This window comes from Macaca nemestrina, chromosome 14 (genome assembly GCF_043159975.1).
Source record: "Macaca nemestrina isolate mMacNem1 chromosome 14, mMacNem.hap1, whole genome shotgun sequence".
Lineage (NCBI taxonomy): Eukaryota > Metazoa > Chordata > Mammalia > Primates > Cercopithecidae > Macaca > Macaca nemestrina.
This window is the reverse complement of record NC_092138.1, coordinates 7,115,932-7,136,329: the sequence shown is the minus strand read 5'-3', so window position 1 is coordinate 7,136,329 and position 20,398 is coordinate 7,115,932. Positions and strand designations below refer to the sequence as shown.

The 20,398-nt window shown below is 41.7% G+C and overlaps 1 protein-coding gene and 2 long non-coding RNA genes across 7 annotated transcripts in view; 1 reads left to right on the top strand and 2 right to left on the bottom strand.

The window, feature by feature from the left end:
* The window catches only part of LOC139358080 (uncharacterized), a 35,668-nt gene extending 18,196 nt beyond the window's left edge, over positions 1 to 17,472 (top strand). Inside the window, exon 2 of the long non-coding RNA XR_011612331.1 lies at positions 15,591 to 17,472. This is a non-coding gene — a long non-coding RNA (uncharacterized lncRNA). The remainder of the gene's footprint in view (positions 1 to 15,590) is intronic.
* LOC105498828 (AU RNA binding methylglutaconyl-CoA hydratase) overlaps positions 1 to 20,398 on the bottom strand; it is a 155,935-nt gene that overhangs the window by 24,894 nt on the left and 110,643 nt on the right. The window lies entirely within an intron of this gene.
* LOC139358079 (uncharacterized) lies at positions 8,003 to 16,205 on the bottom strand. Its single transcript, XR_011612330.1, has 3 exons — positions 16,134 to 16,205; positions 8,514 to 9,704; positions 8,003 to 8,202 (listed from the first exon to the last, which is right to left on the bottom strand). It is a non-coding gene; the product is annotated as an uncharacterized lncRNA (long non-coding RNA).

Genomic DNA, 20,398 nt, shown 5'->3' with positions numbered 1-20,398 from the left:
TAGGGAGAGAGATGTGGAGGACTTGGAATAAGCTTTGTCTGAAATGCTAGTTAAATGGATGCTGGGAGAAAGGAAAGTCAATCTAATGGCTAGATTTTTAGCCTGAGTATGTGATTGTCCCATATTATGAACACTGACAAGAATGGAGGTGCGGGGGAAGTTGTGCTCTGGCCATGGTAAGTATAAGGTATCTTTTACACATAAGAGTGGAGCAGTCATGTGTGAGACTAGACACAGAGAATAAGGTTTACCAATGATTAGCATCATACAGGTGGCATTCAAAGCCAGGGTCCTGAATAAGATCACTTAGGGACAGTGTTTAGACAAATGTCAGCAAACCTGGACAGGTGCTCACTGAGGCTGATCAGCTGCCCAGCTGCAGTCAACCATGTTTTATAAACCACCTGTTCTACCACTGTTCACCCCACCTTTCCTTCAGTAAAGTTGTCTGCAGGGGTCTTCTAGGCAAGATACTCTTCACTGAAATAAAGACATGCAGGAATACACAGGTCTTCTTCCAGGATGCTGCCACCTCTACATGTGACACTTGGAGCTATGGCAGCCATCTTGTGGCCATGATGGAAGGAGGCAAGGGCAAATTCTCCAAACTGGAGAAGGCACAGCAGAAAGACAGCACGAGGCTGCTGAACTTATCAATCCTGAAGACGCCTTACTTTGTGACAGCTTGTGATGCTACAGGGTATTTTCTTATCGTTTAAGCCAGCTGAAATAGGGTTTCCTGTAATTTGTACCAAGAACATCAGGAAGTACAGGTGGATAGAGGAAAGAGATCTGAACGTGCATTTCAGAAAGTGGAACAGCAAACACACCAGGGAAGGATGGCAGTGTTGCTGGGCAAAATTAACTACACATTTGAGACACGTGACCAGATGAGTTAGCATGATTATCTTTTCCATCCCCAGCAATTTCTAGCTACTTGGTGATAGGGGTTGGGGGGATGGGAGTGGGGCCTGGAACTTGGCCAGGTAAGTAAAAGAAGAGAGGAGACAGCTAAGTAATAGCAATTGTTGACATTACTGAGCAGATACTACATAATAACACTATGTAAATCCTCCCAAGTACTCCAAGAGTATTCACTCATTTAATCCTTACAATTCCCCTATGAGGTTAGTGGGAAGGTAACTAAGATCATTTGTAAGAAAGTGATTATCACAAAGAACCATGAAATCTAGGCTGTGTGAGGAGAGAAGAGAGGAAAAGAGGGAAATGACTGAGAGTGAAAGTGTCCCCAGACCTGAGGACTTAGTGAGGTCTCAGCAGAACTGGAAGGTGAGGATGCTGCAGAGTGAGAGGCAGGTAAATCGGGATTCAGAACAGAGCAGGTGTGCGTAACTGGAGGTCGTGGGGCGACTGGGCCGAATGGGAAGGAGGAAGAGATCCCTGCAGGTGCAGTCAGACTGCTAAAATTCAGTTCACGGACAGTATAAGACAAGGTACAGATAATGCTCCTCACGGTTTCTGGAATAAATTTTCTGTGTTTTAAAAGCTACTGAAAATCAAATATTTGAATGCTGAGAACCCATCATTTTTAAATGGGAAAAACAGTAATTTATTCTTAGCCCACCCAAAAGCTCCAACCAATTTCCCCACAAATTGATAAAATGGCAAGGAAAAAAAAAAAAAAAAAAAGAAAACGTAAACTGCTACGTAACAGTCTACTACAATTTCTACATAATATTTAGCATTTTAAACACCAATTACCTCCTTATTGAAGTCTTAATGAATTATTTAGGGGATACGTGTATGTGCAGAAAATGAATCTATCAGCTATGGATTATGTTTCCTCCTATGTGGCATTAAACAGATAATGTGATGAAAATAAACAATAAGCTATGTTATAGGTAAATGATGAATGCCAATAATGCTTAGCAAAATTAACAAAGAATTTCAAAACTGTGTACTTATCAAATGAAAAGTCTGGTGGTACAGCAGGGAGACAGAGAGGCAAGAGTCACTGCTGCTCCCTGGTGATGCGGTAAAGTTGTGTGCCGGGGCAGGAGTAAGAACTGTTCATGCTCAAATCAATTTCTTTCGTTGGTACTCAAGATCCTGGGAGCGGATGGCTCTGACTCGCTGTCTGAAGCCACAGACAAAACAAGAGGATGAAAACACTCAAAATGGATATTTTTGTTTCTTTTGCTTGTGATCTGTAAATAATATAAAAATGAGTTTCTAGTTTATAAGTGGTTGATTCTTTTCATTTATTCACTAGTTTTCAAAATTACAAGGTGGTTCCCTAGTATCCTCTAATGCTAAACAGTAAGTTTTTAATCTTTGGAAATCATAATTAACTTATAGATTTTAACCTATTTGATGTATGACAATCCACTGCAGTTAAGATCTTTATTGATGCTCAAACTACCCCATCTTTGACCAGTGAGGACTTACTAGATTGGCTCTGAAGTCCTTTTGACATGACCAAAATAGTCATTGATAACTTTCTGTTATCTGGTATCACAAAATGTTCCAAGATCATCTTATACCTTTCCTCCTCAGACCTTGATTCCTTTTGATGGAGCTACATTTTTAAATGTAATGCTTTTGCTCATATCATGATCGAGTTTATTTACAATAGCAAAGATTTCATATGGTATGCTCTGAATTCTTTTAAAGATTTTGTTTTGAGGTTCAGAGCTTCTCTTTTCTAACAAATGACAAGCACTGAGGATGAGCATTACCGAGTGAGTATGGGGAATGAGTTTTTTGCTAGTCAGTACTTCACTACATGATGCTACTGGATCACCAACCTTTTCAGTGTCCACTTTATACTAATTTTATTGCTTTAACCACTTTCATGAAAGCTTGGAAGTCAGCAACAAAATTTTGGGATCAGTTTTTTCAGGGTTGCATAAAGCTCACAAATGACCACTGTTAGAAACCAGGTTCCCTCAATGTTTCTCATTTGCTGTCCTCAGGCTGCATCTTCTGTCCTTCAGATTATCTCATGGTCCAAAAAGGCTGCTGAAGCCTTGCAGTCAGGTCTGCAAACCAAATAGCAAGAAGGGAAAGGGGGGAATGGGAAGGAGGTGCTCCATTTTCAAAGCCACTGACTAAGTACTGGACAACAGTATCTGTTTGCATCTCACTGGCTAGAACTTGGCCATGTGTAGCTGGAGGAGGCTGGGAAACGTAGTTTCCTTGCTGAGTGTTTTGCCACTAAGGGAAAATGAAAACGGGTAGGCAATTAGCAGGCACTACCATAAGTGGCGAAACTGTTTTCATCATGTAACAAAATGTCTTCATGTTTAGGTATCACTTGGATAGAATAAAGATATACCTGAAATGTAAGATTACTGTTTATAAATTTTCCATCATTTCATCTTTTTGAGAAGACGTCAAGAATTTTTCTCCCTAGGTAATAATCTCCTGAGATTATACTACTTAAAACACAACTTACTTTGAAGTAGCAACCTGTATTAGCAGAGGCTTAAAGCACAGCAAGCTTTTGCCAGACAAGGCAAGAAGTAAAATGTTTAAAATATCTGGTTATCTCCTGTATTCCCTGCTGCTTCTTGGGAGCAATGAGAACCTTCAATGCCATGGGGAGATGTTGGCGGCAATCTGAGACTACCGTCCCCTTTCCTCCAAGCCCAAAAGACCTAAACTCAAAGTACAGCATAATGTAAAATATAGATGTTACTTCCCCTTTTATATTCACATGTGTTAAAATAATCTAAAGCAAGCTTTATTTGACATTTCACAATCAATTGCAATGTAATGTGTAAAGAACTGACCATACCTTATGACTTTGGATTATGAAGTATGTTTTAGTAACATTTAATGGTGGAAAATCCAAGCTTTTTGTTCTGTTTTTTTTTTTTTTTTTTTTTTTTTTTTTTTTAGCCTTCATCTTTTCCTTTCTCAAAATGGCACAAAGAAAGAAGTCATACCAATAAAGGGGGATGCTCATAACAAATCTTTCAAGTTAAAAGTCATGTGGATACCGAATTAAGGGCATTTACAGATATGATTAGAAGTGATCTCTGACTTCCGGAAGTAAATGCCACTTTTGAATTACTTATAAATCTTCTCTCATAAATAGAAAGCCCCACTTCAGGTTGTTTTTTCCTTGAACCATGAGAGGAAACACTGCAGTACAATGCTAGCTTTGGATGATAAAGCCTGCTGCAAACTGATTCCTGTGGAACTCTGTGTCAGACAGCTTAGGCAAGAGCTTTCGTCATACATCAGGGCTTGATGCTTACAAAATTGACTTCCTCTCACTTTACAACGAAAGCATCAGGGTCAAAGAGGAGTGAGCTATGTGAACAAACCTGGCATGTTTACTAGTCTTAGATTGTGTCACAATCATACAAAAACCATAAAAATATTTATCCTGCCATTTGTGACCAATGTTTAAAGTGTTGTCATGCTTCCTATTCCTTGAGGCCTGTTGTAGAGCAATGAAAACACACACACACACACACACACACGCACACACAAGGCAGAGGGATGTGTAAGGAGAAAAACCTAGCTGGCTCAACCCCAGCAGAACCTGCCTGAACTATGTCAGTTTGAGCTCTTTGTGGATTATGGTAGAGAAGTCTTCAGCAATCAGGACTGGGATGGGGAAGGAAGGCTGGACATCAAAAATGTTTCTCCAGAGCAAATTAAGCAACCTGGCCACAATTAAACACTTTTGTGATACAGCTTTCATTAATATTTATTATAGAGAGCTTTTTCAACTATTATGCCACACGCTGTTAGAGAAACAGACACACCAAAGTCGTAATCATTAAAAGCAAAATTACGCTTATTTTTCAATGTTTACATGCACCTTTAAAGACAAATATTTGCTGATACATTGTGATATCTTTTTAAAAAATGTTTTGAAGGATGTATTGTTACCTACCAGACAAACACAAAATCTTGCTTTCAAAGACTGTCATGGTGTGCATCTGTCCATTCTTAGCCAGCTCCCACCAATAGCACTGTGCACCCCTCTGCCCTTTAGTGCTGTCTTGAGGCTATGAACTCAGGTGCTTGCCCTGGTGGTTCTGTGGGGTCTCTGGAGGCTTCTCCTGCCCAACCCTCTCTCACACCCATATGACCAAGACGTGAGCACATGACTTAAGCCAGACCAATCAACTCTCCTTCAGTGTGGATCTTGAACAGAGCAATGGAAGGAATGGCTGGGCTAGTAAATTGGAATGAAGGCCTGCAGGTAAGGTTATCTGGAGGTGAACTTCCAGGGGAAGTTTCCGTGATGGTGGAAAGGGTTTGTGTTTGCACTATGTAACACAGAAGTCACTAGCCACATGTGGCTACTGAACACTTGAAATGTGACTAGTACGGCTCAAGTTTTAATTTTTAGTTCATTCTGATCAATTGAAATTTAAATCATCCATGTGGTTAGTGGCTACAATGCTAGATGGCACAGGTCTAGAGTGTCCTGCCACTGAGAGAGTCTCCCTTTTGGTGGCAACATTGGTTTCTGTTCAAAACCAAAGAAACTTGACATGACCTACAGTTTATTTCAGCACGCCCAATGTCTTAGTCAATGACGCAGCTGAGGTGAGAAGGTCTACACAACATCCCTACAGTTCCTGGCCAGGGTAGGAGGATGCTGCACAGCACAAAGTGGGAAAACAGCCAGCTGATGCCTAGTGATAAGTGTGTTCTGTGGTCTAGACAACCTAGGTCACACAAAAGTGACCCAAGAAGGAAGACATTCAGAATCTAAATAATTATCTTATAAGATAGCTGCTCATCATACACAAGAGAAGTGGTATCGGCCAGCCTGATCTACACTGAGATCTTCCCAACAGCCTTCTGAACATAACACCTATCCCAGGTACATGGAAACTGTCCAGAGAAACAAAACTAAGCGAAAGAGGGGATCCAATGGACTCTTCTGTAGCAGCATACATGTATCAGATCAATTACTAGGGCTGAAGTAAGAAATCTACCTACCTACAGTGAAAATATCGTGCCATGACATGCCTAGACAACTATGTCTTACATGTACTGCACTTTTTCATTCTAATCCCTAGTTATTTACATAGACAATATGTTGTATATTATATATAAGTATATGTAATTGATTTAAAGTCATATTAGTATCTACAAATGTATTACAAGGATTATGACTAGGCTGGATATTTTTTCCTTTTTGAGATTTTGTGTTAGGTTTTCCTTTATCAGGTTTTGTGGTAGGTTTGTAATATGTATTATGTATGTATAATACATATATCCATGTGTCAAATGAACTTAAATACATAAGTCAGCCCTGAAGAAAATTCTTGACTACATTTGCCAGAGACATGTTTCATGTTTACCTTACCAGACAAATCATGTAACTACTGAAACGAAATGTAACTACTGAAACGAAATGTCAAACTTAACACCTTGATATCTACAGATTCCACCCCTTAAGAGTTGTATTTAACATTTTATACTTAAAAAAAAAAATCAAACTCTCTTAAATGGTGAAAACAAATCAATTCTGTAATATGCCCTAGCCCCACTGGACACTGAATACGATAAAGCATAAACCATGTAGTCTGTTTAACCAGGAAACAGTGCCATCATGTTTAATGATTTAAGTAATAAGAACTATATTACTTACTGCGCATCACAAATTACTCTAAAACTTAGTGGTTTAAAACAAACACTTACTCTTTCATAGATTCTAAGGGGTCAGAAATCCAGGAAGAGCTTGGCTGGGTCTGCTGCTTCCAGGCTCCCTTCCCCCATGGCTGGCAGGCCTTCTCGGTCCCACATAAGCCACATTGCAGGGTGAGTGACTCAAGAAAGCCATAGTCTTTTTACAACCTATCTGAGAGGTGACGTCCCATTGCTTCTAAGTCAGCATGGCCAGCCTCACTCAACAGGCAGCATTACACTGTGTGAACACCAGGCAGCCGGGTTAGAGGCTGCCTACCGTGAGGACAAAGATTGATCAAGCAGCACACACTGTAAGGAGCGCCTTTTCTTCTACTCATCTTTCTTTTACCAAAAAAAAAAACAAAAAACAAAAAACACCCCAGTATTTTTCTAGACAATATTCAGAGAGTATTTCCCAAAGTTCAAAATCATCCCTCATTCTTTCCAAATCAAGGAGGAAGTAAAAAGAACATGTGACCCACTCATCTTGAAAAAATAATAGAGGAAAAGTGTGGAGGGAATACTATAGAAAACATTCCTTTTGGAAAGCTCAACACATGAAAAATGCACCACACTTGCCAACTACAGTCAGAAGTGAAGGAAGTGACACCCTGACATCAACTGTTTTTCTTGCCTTTCTGAATTAACTGTAATGACTGTAACAATAAAGAGTGAACACTCCATTTCATAAAAACTGAACTTTCATGTTTTCATTAAATGAAGATTCTAATAAAAGACTTAAGATGTAAGTGGGAAATCCCTACTCTCTGTATGTTAGAAACACAAAACATCTGGCTAAGTTTACCAGGTGTTATCAGATAGTAAAATATCAGGAATAAAAGAAATAATATGTAAAAATATTTCATGTTACCTAGAGATGACTAAATAATGGAGTGGACATGAACACAAGAATGTTTCTGATACTATTTATCAAAAGTAGCACGCATGATAAAAATTTAAAGATTCTGGGCATAGCAACCCCATTATTAACGGATAAATAACTACCACTTATTGAGAACTTATTAGGTACTATGTAATATGTAATGGAATACATTATTCTTATAATGTTTGAAAGAATCCTATAAGGCCACTATCATAATTATCTTCATTTGACAAATCTGAAAACTGAAGGCTCAGAGTGGTAAGGTGGCACCTGATCCATGTGCACTAGTAAATCAGTGGTGGATTAGCTATGTCTCACTCTGCAGGTCACTTGCTTTTCCTAACAGTCAGCTACCTACCACTAACAGAGACCAGAAACCTGAGACCCACAGCTCCTTAGCTATCTTTGACAGGGCTAAGCCACTGTGAGACTTAATCAGCATAAGAATATAACTGGGTAATTAGAACGAAAGGAAAAATGAATTATTACCTATCTCATCTGTTGTCAGAGGCAGTGACAATGGCAGAAAGCTTCAAAACAAAATCACACAGCAGTCGGCTCCGGTTGGGCAAGTGTTGCTGGAGAGAAATGAATTACACAGCCAGGCCCATGCGATGGAAGGATGCGCAACACTCTGCCTCCTCACGTCGCTGCAGATCTTCCTCCTCGCTCTGTTCTCTGTGCTGGCCCACCTCTATCTTTTTTTTTTTTTTTTTTTTGAGACGGAGTCTCGCTCTGCCGCCCAGGCTGGAGTGCAGTGGCCGGATCTCAGCTCACTGCAAGCTCCGCCTCCCGGGTTCACGCCATTCTCCTGCCTCAGCCTCCCGAGTAGCTGAGACTACAGGCGCCCGCCACCTCGCCCGGCTAATTTTTTTTGTATTTTAGTAGAGACGGGGTTTCACCGTGTTAGCCAGGATGGTCTCGATCTCCTGAACTCGTGATCCGCCCGTCTCGGCCTCAAAGTGCTGGGATTACAGGCTTGAGCCACCGCGCCCGGCCCCACCTCTATCTTATCTTACGGTTTTTTTAGGGCTAACGCTATGGGAAAAAGCCTGAGACATGAAAGATGTGGTAGTGACCACGAGGCACAGAACCTGTGCGGAGGGGCCCGAGCCGACGTGTCACGTGTCCCACTCTGCACTTTCTGGGGTCTCCTGCTGGAGATCAGCCCGGGTGGAGTGGCTTTTTTTTTTTTTTTTTTTTTTTTTTGCTTTGTAACCTTTAACAGAAAATGAGCAGCAAAACAAGCAAATTAAAACAAGAAGGATATTTGATTATAACTAAAGCTATAAAGGTGAACTAGATAGCTTTACTCTTCATTGGGAAAATCACCAAACACTCTGTAAAAGGACAGTATCAGAAGATTTTGTTATTTAAAGAACTAGTCAACAACTGTTTCATATTAAGAAAGTGGAATGAGCCATTCTTCTTAGCATAGCAAAGAAACTCTAACTTACTGGAAACAAACTATATTTGTAAGACATATCCAACATCTAGTCAGCTTTTCAAAACTCTAAGACATATCTCAAGAAAAACAACAACAAAAAAAGGATCTTTCCCTTTCATCCCAAACAAAAGTAAAAACAAGGCATAAAATCTCTATCTAAACCAGCAAGAAAAACTACCCACAACATATAAAATGAATGTATTCACCAACACCTACTGCTTTTTTAGGTTCAGTTGGCTAATTTATAAAAATCATCCAATATTTGTACAATGTTCACTGTGTAGTATTAATAGAGTATCCATTAAAATAACATTGGCCAAAGCTGTCATAATAAAGCGTTGGGGGATAACTTCACAACACTGGCCACCTGTAGACTTCCTAGTTACTGAATTTGCACATAAACTTAATGTAGTCAGTTATATTAAACTGAATATAAACTTAAGCTACAAGTTTAATAAAAATGTTTTACCATATTTTTTAGTTTTCATATTTCAAACCATTTTAAGGCACGGCTAGAGGTAAGATATATTTGAAATTCATATAAATGTTGACACTTTTTCCTTCCCATCCACATCTCCCAACTAGCTTCCTACAGGCACTGTTAAGTATGTTGGTAAGGAATAGGTCAGTGACTTCCTTTCACTCGGCTTACCAGTGTCCTGAGGGTTCTAAACCCACAATGGCAGGTTCTAGAGGGGGCAATCCGTGTCCTGAATGCTCTTCCAGGAGAATGTATGAAGGGAAGTTCTAGACATGACAAGTATTAATTACTGCTCTCCTAGCAAGAACCATCAAAGTACTGTCACTGTACAAAACATGGCTTATGGCAACAATGGATTTAAGGTGCACCTCTGAAAAATTATTTGAGATGCAGAGACTAAAAGTAAGCCATACTGTATTGCAAATGAAAAATTCTTTAAACACTGAAAATAAAATATGCATTGATTACAAATTTAAAATATATACTGCAGATTTTTCTATTTAGCTAGCTCACAACTAATTCCTAGACACCCTCTTTGAACTCAATCAAAGCAACAACAATTAGTTGAATAACCAGTGAGGGAAAGGATGAGAGGTGGGCAGGAAAAGAGCAATGAGAGAGGAAGTGACACACTTGCACAGCACAAGTGTGAAGAGCAGGGCTGGGAGCACACACGACAGATTTCAAGCGTGGGCCCAGCAGGTGGGAACTGGAACCACGGCCCACCCCAGGAGCCCCACGGGGAAGCATGGTGCACCCCAGGCACAGAGTTGGCAAATGGGCAGAACTGTGAAAAGTATGAGACTATCACACCCTCGTCCCATGGGAAGACAAAGGGGTGTGATGGCAGCCAATGAAAACTTTAAAAAACAGAACACTTTTTGAGAAACAAGGCCCCTGCTTCCCAGTAGGCAGTCCCAGAGAAGACAGCCACTTTGGTTGTTATTGGATAAGAGGAAAGCTGGAGAAAGAAGAAAAATATCAAAATCACCTAATCACTAATCACCCCCAAAAATTAAGCAAGGGTTTAGTAAAAAGTAAGGCAAAAGTGAAAATAAATGAAAGAAGATCAGTGGGACCAAGACGACTGAGTGGGAAGTGCCTGAGCGAGAAGTCTATGAAGCATCAGTGACTGGAGCCGACATCTGCTGAGAGCAGCAAACTGCTGCCAAGTGACTTATGGGCATTATCTCATTCAATCCTTCCACCTGCCCCAGGATGTAGGGACTATCATCTTCCTCCACACTGATAAGAAAACGGAGGCCTCAGGTAGGGCCTGGAGCCAGGATGTGAGCCTGGGCAGCCTGCTTGGACCCTCTCCTCCCCTGTGTTCTAGAGGGAGTGCACCTTTGACCCCTGCACTGTCCCCAAAAACACATGTGCACACTCACACTCATAGACTGTGCCCATCCTTCTTGTCTAAAGCTGGCACGATGTGAGGGGGATGGGGACAGGAGCAGGGCCCATAAACACCAGAGACCTACTGTCCTAAAATACCAGACCCCTGTCCGGAGCTGGGAAACCATGTTGAGCAAAGGGTGTGTCTTACAGGAAACAGATATGAGCAGATTCAGTGGAGGGAGCCCTGGGAAGAGATATTCACAAAGCTGAATAATGGCCTCCTGTCCTGCTGGGTGATTCCTGCCTCCTCTGCTCCCATTCTCTCAGACGAGGAAATGCAAAACAAAACAAAACAAAACAACAACAACAACAACAAAAAACCACTACAACAATTCTGAGTCCTCAACCCGAATCAACCCGAAGCTCACTTGCTATGTAAAAGAAGAACAATACTGATAGAGGTTCATGCAAAAAACAAACAAACAAAAACCATGTGGAAGATTAACAAAAGACATGGCATAGTAACTAGACAAGACAGGCCAGTCTCCCCACTCCTCAAAGCAAAGCAAACCAAACAAGCCCCCGACTGAGGACAGCACAGGCACACACGTGGCATCCTAAAGACACCGTCTTTTATTTAAGAAAGCCTAGCTAATAACTGAAGTTCCCAGAAGTGCTTGCTATGAAATGATTTAGAGATGACATACAATCAATATATGAGACTCAAAGAGGCGATGGCAAATGAACACGCTGAAATGGAAAACAAGATTGCAGAGCAAGTCAAAACACTGACGACCAAAATAACATAAATGCAGAACTAATAAATGAATTAGAAATAGCATGCTAGAAGGAGCAAGGCTAAAGTCAGAAATCACGTCAAAGGCAAAACACTTGTTTAAAGGTGGTACAGGCACACAATGAAGTTAGAAGTTAAGCAAATAAACATAAGAGAATAGGCAAAAAGGATAAATCCAAGAGTTAAGAATAGAAGACAAATCTTTGGCTGAAAAGCCACATGATGAGGATGGCAAAACAGCAGGCTGGAAAGTCTGGTAGCCCCATCATGCCTAAGCAGCAGAGCCACGCCAGCCGCAGAGCCACGCCAGCCGATGCCTTCCCAGACTTCTTATAAAAAGATACCCAAGGCCTTGTTAAGCCACAGCCAGCTGAGTCTTCTGTTACCTGCCTCCTCTCCCCAACAATCCTTCAGCCTACTCACACTCAATTCCCCTCCATCCAGCCTCCTCCCACTGCTGCAACAGCTCAGCCACATTCTTCAGAGTGAAGCCTTTCCTCTTTCACTGCACATGGCTGGCAAACTCTCCTCCATACACTGCACCACCCTTTTAACCTTTTCTGAGCCTACATCTGGACAGAGCAACACTGCTGCAGAAACCCACCAACTTCAACCGACAGTGCTACTCTGCCAGAAGGTAAGGGGGGGCAGCTCTCACTCCCATAAAGGTGGTTCCCACAGCACTACTCCCTTCCCTGCCTCGGCCCTCAGTCAGTCACACTCTTATGCAGATCATCTCTCCTGTCTCTCCCACTCCCACCGGTCCACTTGTCTCACTCTCACAGCTGCACGCCTGCAGCACCTCAATTCCCAGCCTCTCCATCTCCTGGGATCCCATCTTGTCCTGCCCCTCCCTCCTCCCTGACACATGGGGTTCTGGCAGGAGGAATCTATTCTCCAGTTTAAAACAAATCCCATTGTGTCCTCGAGGGCTGAAATCCTTCAGACACCAAACTGTTAGTATTCTCTCTGAATGAGTGACCAATAATACTAGCATAGTGAAAGTTCCCAATGTTCTACAACCTTGCCAATATTTACTACGGTCTTTACTTTTTAGTCACTCTATAGGTGTTCAGTATTGTCTCGTTGTGGTTTTCATTTGTATTTCCCTAAAGACTACTGTTGAGCATCTTTTCATGTGCATATTTGTCATACTTACATTTTCTTCTGTGAAGTGTCTGCTCAAATCTCTTGACCATGTTTTAATTAAGTTGCTTTGTTTTTTACTATTGGGTTTAGAGAATTCTCTACAAATTTCGGATACAAGTCCTTTATCAAAAATATGATTTACACCTATCTTCTTCTATTCTGGAGCTAGTATTTCCATTCTCTTAACAGTGCCTTGACAAAAGACATTCTTAACTTCAGTAAGTCCAGTATTTCTATTTTTTTCTCATGTGGATCATGTTCTTGGTGTCTCATCTAGATTTCTAACCCGAAATGAGAAAGATTCTTTTCCCTGAACTTTGTTCTAAGCACTTCCCTTTTTAAGTTTTATATTTTAAGTCTGTGATCCATTTTTATCAATTTTTACATATTGTGAGAACGATGAAGTTCATTCTTTTGCATATGGACAATCAGTAGTTTAAAAGCCTGTTCTTTCCTTGATGAACTGCTTTTGCACCAGGCTTTATTTTTCAATGTTCAACTCTGTATTATGTGTTATTTTTGTCTCTAAGGAGTCTACTAAAAACATCTCAAGATAAAGGCCATAACTTTTTCCTAAAAATGCCTACAACTATTAGAAATATAAGGAAGAGCCGGGCGCAGTGGCTCACGCCTGTAATCCCAGCACTTTGGGAGGCTGAGGCAGGTGGATCACAAGGTCAGGAGATCGAGACCATCCTGGCTAATACGGTGAAACCCCATCTTTACTAAAAATACAAAAAAAAATTAGCCGGTGTGGTGGCAGGCACCTGTAGTCCCAGCTACTCGGGAGGCTGAGGCAGAATGGCGCAAACCCGGGAGGCGGAGCTTGCAGTGAGCCGAGATCGAGCCACTGCACTCCAGCCAGGGTGACAGAGTAAGACTCCGTCTCAAAAAAAAAAAAAGAAAGAGGCCGGGCGCGGTGGCTCAAGCCTGTAATCCCAGCACTTTGGGAGGCCGAGACGGGTGGATCACGAGGTCAGGAGATCGAGACCATCCTGCATAACACGGTGAAACTCCGTCTCTACTAAGAAATACAAAAAACTAGCCGGGCGAGGTGGCGGGCGCCTGTAGTCCCAGCTACTCGGGAGGCTGAGGCTGGAGAATGGCGTGAACCCGGGAGGCGGAGCTTGCAGTGAGCTGAGATCCGGCCACTGCACTCCAGCCTGGGCTACAGAGCGAGATTCCGTCTCAAAAAAAAAAAAAAAAAAAAAAAAGAAAGAAATATAAGGAAGAAAAATAAGGGCATAAGTTCCTAACAATATTGGATTTTAAGAAAGCACAACCTAAAAAGAGTGATACAAAGGAAGCCTGTGGGAAGAGGGAGTGCCCCCAGGGGTAGTGGGAATGTGGCCTAGGTTACATCTATAAGCTCTGGAGTGGGACACAGAAATTTAAATAACTAGTAGGTAAATCTTAAGCTTATAATACCAGTTTTTGTCCTGTTTCATATCAAAATGCACTTATATATGTACAGTAAGTCCTCACATAACATTGTTGGTTCCTGGAAACTGAGACTTCAAGCATAACAACATATAACAAAACCATTTCCCCTCACGACAACATTATAAAAGAACAAGGATGAACAAAAGGATGTGATTTCAGGAGCCGCTGGACATCATTTTGTTTAAAAGTTGCAGTTTCCAAGAACCAACGATGATGTTAAGCAAGGACTTACTGTTGCTATTAGCAGTAACATGCAGTGACACAATGGCATTTTTGACTCACGGTCGCTCACGGTCAACACTGTGACACTGTGACTAGGCTTCCATGTTTGCACTGGATACCTCCATGTAAATTATGAAAAACAGAAATGAGTAAAGAATACGACATTTCTGGGCCAGGCACGGTGGCTTACACCTGTAATGCCAGCTCTTTGGGAGGCCAAGGTGGGCAGATCACTTGAGCCCAGGAGTTCGAGATGAGCCTGGGAAACACAGCACAACCCTGTCTCCACAAAAAATACAAAAATTAGCCAGGCCTGGTGATGCACACTTGTGGTCCCAGCTACTTGGGAGGCTGAGGTGGAAGGATCATCTGAGCCTGGGAGGTCGAGGCTGCAGTGAGCCATGATTACACCACCACACTCTTGCCGGGGCAACAGAGATCCCGGCTCCAAAAAAAAAAAAAAAAAAAAAAAAAAAGAACACGATATTTCTGAACACTGACCTAGAGTTCTGTAAGAGGGCGTTTGGGGAACACTGGACCCACATGGCTCTGTGACATACCAAAGAAACAATATCTCACACATCATCTTGTAAAGCCCTCTTTTCCTATAACTTCATCCTTGTGGCTATTCTTTGAGCTGATGACACAAAAGTTGTTTGTTTGGTAGATTTTTTTTTGGTAGCACTAATATAAAATCAGCAATATAAGAGATACTTTGAAAGCATACTTAATACTCAAATATTTTCTTATTATTATTATTATTTTTTTTTGAGACGGAGTCTCGCTCTGTCGCCCAGGCTGGAGTGTAGTGGCCGGATCTCAGCTCACTGCAAGCTCCACCTCCCGGGTTCACGCCATTCTCCTGTCTCAGCCTCCTGAGTAGCTGGGACTACAGGCGCCCGCCACCTCGCCCGGCTAGTTTTTTGTATTTTTTTAGTAGAGACGGGGTTTCACCGTGTTAGCCAGGATGGTCTCGATCTCCTGACCTAGTGATCCACCCGTCTCGGCCTCCCAAAGTGCTGGGATTACAGGCTTGAGCCACCGCGCCCGGCCAATACTCAAATATTTTCTATACCTTTGCTCAGGATTATGAATATAACAGGTAAAAGTACACTTAAAGACCATGTTAAAAGGTATTCATGAACTGCTGTTTGTGTTCATTTTAAACAAAAAGACTTTGTAATTTTTTAAAACATCACAGGTTCTGGCCAGGTGCGGAGGCTTACATCTGTAATCCCAGCACTTTGGGAAGCCGAGACGGGCGGATACGAGGTCAAGAGATCGAGACCATCCTGGCCAACATGGTGAAACCCCGCCTCTACCACAAATACAAAAAAAATTAGCTGGGCGTGGTGGCGCGTGCCTGTAGTCCCAGCTACTCAGGAGGCTGAGGCAGGAGAATCGCTTGAACCCAGGAGGTGGAAGCTGCAGTGAGCCGAGATGGCGCCACTACACTCCAGCCTGGTAATAGAGTGAGACTCCGTCTCAAAAACAAAACAAAACAAAAAATCAGGGATTCCAGTTGTATTCTCCACTAAATGCTTCTTTTAGAAAGAAGAAGAAGAAGAAAAAAATAAAAACTTAACAAATCGTCTCCAGGCAGAAGGACAGAGGAGCTGTCAGGAACCTGACCTCTACCTGCCAGGGCGGGCCTAGAGTCCAGGAGCTCTGAGACCGCACCTGCTGCCCAGCACATGGCAGCCCTCCCAGTGCACACCCACCTCACCCACTCCTCACGACTCACCCATCCCAGCTTGCCATAGTGTGCAAGTTTTTCTCACTCCTCTGAAAAATTCTCTTCATACCACAGTCATACCAAAGCATTCTGTAAAGGGCCCTAAAGGCCACTGGATCGCTCAGCAAACACAGCGTCTATTTATTACATGCTCTTGTTCTCGGCATGTCCTGAGTGAGGATCAGTTACAGTCGAAGAACTTGCCCCTTGCCTTTTCCACACACGGAGACAGGTGAGTCTCTTGTATTCCCAGAGAGCTGCCAGATGTGTGACCTATTAGCTTAAGCAGTATTTTTGCTAGTATGTGATTCCAAATCACCACAGAGTACCTTTTGTCAGTGCTACATATTTGCAGCAACTATGTAATCTGCATATCCATATTTTATTGCTCAGGCAACTAAAATCCTAAGAAAATGTTGAGGACATCCTCATGACGTTTTCTTCTCTCTGGAGTACAGCGCCCATCATTTAAAGCTCAGTAAACAGAAACTTCCAGTTTCCAATATTTGATGAATTACTGATGTCCTCCGTCTTTTGATGGCAGACAGTCACCCTCAAGACAAGCCTCAGTCAGACTGTGGATGACCAAGTGTGAGTTCCCTGTTTCCTTCAACAGAGATGCAGAATTCTGCTCTAGAAGACTTCTAGTATCACACATCAGCACATCCCCTGGGTGTTGGAAAGGCAAGTAAGTACTTGATAAAGAGAAGAAACCACTCGTGGGCGGAGTGGCAGCTTCCTGCAGCACATGGGTGAGCTGTGAGTCCACCACACGCGGCTGCAGCAGAAGAGAAAGGGCTCCAGCCTGGGGGTCCAGACTAGGGGTTACCGAGGTACCACAGAGATGCATTTTACCTTTGGGAATCTTATTTCTATCACCTCCTAGGTAAGACAGACAGGATGGGCTTGCCAACATGAATATTCCGGGAGGTCACCACGTCCTCTCCTTGCCACTCCCCTCTAGGTGCAGCAGTAGTGCTCCAAGGCCCCACAACATTTGGGGTGCACTGATATGGTTGAGATGCTGGGCTCTTATCAAGACATGAAAATGAGCTCTTCTCTCCTAAGCTGAAAATAACCTTTCTCCAGTAAAGAAGCTTCACCTCCTCTCACAGGTCTTTCTATAACGCAGAGGCTGCCAAGGTGAAACTGATGCCTGTGCTGTGTTTTCAGAGTGTGAGTACTCATAGGAGATTTACTCGGGATGGGCTTTACTACTTACAAAGTAGCTGGATTTCTGAGAGGAGTCACTGGAGAATGGTAAATACAAGTCAATCACTGGCTGATCATGTATTCATTAGAAAAGCCAGAAGCTGTGGTTTCCACTGATATAAGCTCCCAAAGAGCCTGTAAAAGAAAAAGGGAAAGGGAGCCAAATGTCGAGTGAATGCCAGGACAGAGTAAACTTTCCATTTACTCCTGCGGCTCCTGAGCATTCTCTATCATTCCCTCATAACCCCATAGCCCTCATCTATTCTAGCAACTCTTCGGATAAATTCTTACACTGGTCAAGCACGGAATAATTCACGCTGCCTCTTTAAGCGCTGTGATTATGTAATTATAATGTGGCAAGGGGTTGATAAATACTTCCTGCATTCCAGTGCCTTCAAAGTCCGCTCTACTGTTAAACGGTTCAAGCTCCAGATGCTGTTGAGAAAATCTATCAATCTATCGGTCAACCTTTTTATTTTTTTTAACCTCTTTTTACTTTTCAGGATTTTTTTTTTTTTTTTTTTTTTTTGAGACAGAGTCTTGCTCTGTCACCCTGTCTGCAGTGCAGTGGCGTGATCTCGGCTCACTGCAATCTCCACCTCCCTGGTTCAAGCGATTCGCCTGCCTCAGCCTCCCGTGTAGCTGGGACCACAGGCACCCACCACCACGTCCAGCTAATTTTTGTATTTTTTGTAGAGATAGGGTTTCACCACATTGGCCAGGATGGTCTAGATCTCCTGACCTCGTGATCCACCCGCCTGGTCTCCCAGAGTGTTGGGATTACAGGTGTGAGCCACTGCAGCTGGCCAATTTTTTTTTTTTTTTTTGAGGAAAAAAGTAGTAGGCATTTAAAAAGAAAACTTTTACATATGATCAAGGAAGAGCTACATGTTAGTATGTTGCCTTGGAAAAAAGCATAAAACAGCAGCAGGGGACACATATCTAATGCTTATTATGTGCCAGGCCCTGTCCTAAGAACTTTATCAACTTTCAATTTTCACATCAATTCTCTGAGGTGGTGCCATCACCCTCATTTTGCAAAACCCACAAGAGGCTGTCACTGGCAGTGTGACCACATCCATCATTACGCTACCTCTTCTGTCTCTCTTTTGACAATACAGACTGTGTGTGTGGCCATCTTCACTGACTCCCAGCCCCACCCAGCTAGAATCGTATAAAAGGCAGGGTACACCTGGATTACCAGAGGGGCAAGATATTAGATATAGACAGCAAAAGAATACCTGAAGTGCAACACTACTAAGGTATCAGTGGATGTGGACATAATACATATTTTGACTAAATTAGATTAAAAGCTATCATAAAAGCCTTAAGGCAAAGAAACAAAGCCAATAGCATTGACCTTTTGACATGGAGGTACCAAAACAATCTTTTAATTTTTACATTTTTACTACTGGACCATAATCACATATGACATAGCTATATATGTAATGAGAATAGGCAAACTTTTTGCTTCTATACTAGTTGTTATTACCAGTGATTTTTTTAGTCATCTTTTTCTTCACATCCAACATATGGTTTAATATTTTTGAAAGTACACTAGGGTCCATTACTCTTCAGAGAATAATACATCATACAATTTCTTAAACAAAGTCCTTTCATTATTTGAAATGATTAAGTTTACCAAGATTCTAGAATCTTTCATAAATACAGAACGAAAAGTAAGCTCATACCTAACAAACATTGCAATCTCAGACTACATATGACAAATTACTTCTTACTCAAGGGAAATTTGAAAAAATTAATTTACTAATTACCATTCTAATGTTTAATAGATGCACAGATTAGGGCTTTCTACATGATATAAAGTAAAGTGAGCAAATAACTAGAACTCTGGGAATTTATCAGATATTCTGATTTGAGAGACTTGTATTTATCAGAAAATCATGACTTACAGCCTAAAAACTAAACTTGTAAATAATATTTTTCTTTGTTATTATGTTAAATTTATAAACACATCCCACCAAAACTCTATGAAAGCAGAAAATAAATTATGGAGTATAATAAAAAACTCAAGAAGAGGTAAACCTACAGTATTATTTCATGGGCCTAAGGCTGTACTGCATGCTCATCACAGTAAGCCTCCCAGCCCAGAACAAGCACCTTTCTATTTACGTTGAACCAAATTTTTTGTCAAGTGTAATGAGGAGCTGACGTTCACGGGTTTGTGGCTCTTCTCTGATCCCTTATCTTGGTATCTAGAGAGCTGAGGACTGCAGTCATCAGAAGCCTTGCAAGCTGCTCACTGAAGCAGTTTCTGTACCCCCTTGCGGGGCTCCATGTGAGTTAACACTCAGCACCTCCTTTCAGATTAGTCTGTCAAGGTTATCTAAATATATCACTGTGTGGTGGATAATCTTTGTTTACTTTAAAGTGTTAATACAAGTAATTCTTCTGCATACAAATTGTATTTTAATGGAATGAAATACAGCACAATTTAAGGAGACAAACTATAAATATGTTAAGAAAAAATTAACGTTAAGTAAATAAGCTAAGTACAGAGTGAAAATAATTACATTTCCAACTAATTAAAATGGAAATAAAACTAATGTCCTTTCTGGCATACTTAAAGATTCATCCATAAACAAATTCACAGAATGTTAACAAAGTAAATCTGAATTGTCTTCAGCGCACAGGCCTCTCCCGGAAAGCAGACACGGGAAGTGACTGCACATCTGTGAAGAAGGTATCTCTGGATGGTGTGCACAAACTTACTTGGTTGACCTGAATTTCCCAGATTTTGTGGTTTGGGGCTAAATTATAGGTAATGTAAGAGGAGTAAACAAAGAGCTATGGGAGGAAGCTGGGGAATGTCTTCCCTGAGCGGGGGCACTGGGAACAAGAAGGCTTCTCCCAACAACAGCCGGAGCCTCAAATGGCTGAGATGGGGCACAGACAGGATGGGAAGGGCAAAACTGAGCAATGAAAATAAAGTGCTCAATGCCCGGACGAGCTTATGCTTTCTTTAGTAAGCAATGTGAACCACTAATTTTGATGTAAAGTTCATTTAGCAATCATGGATATAAATATATGGAGGATAGAAT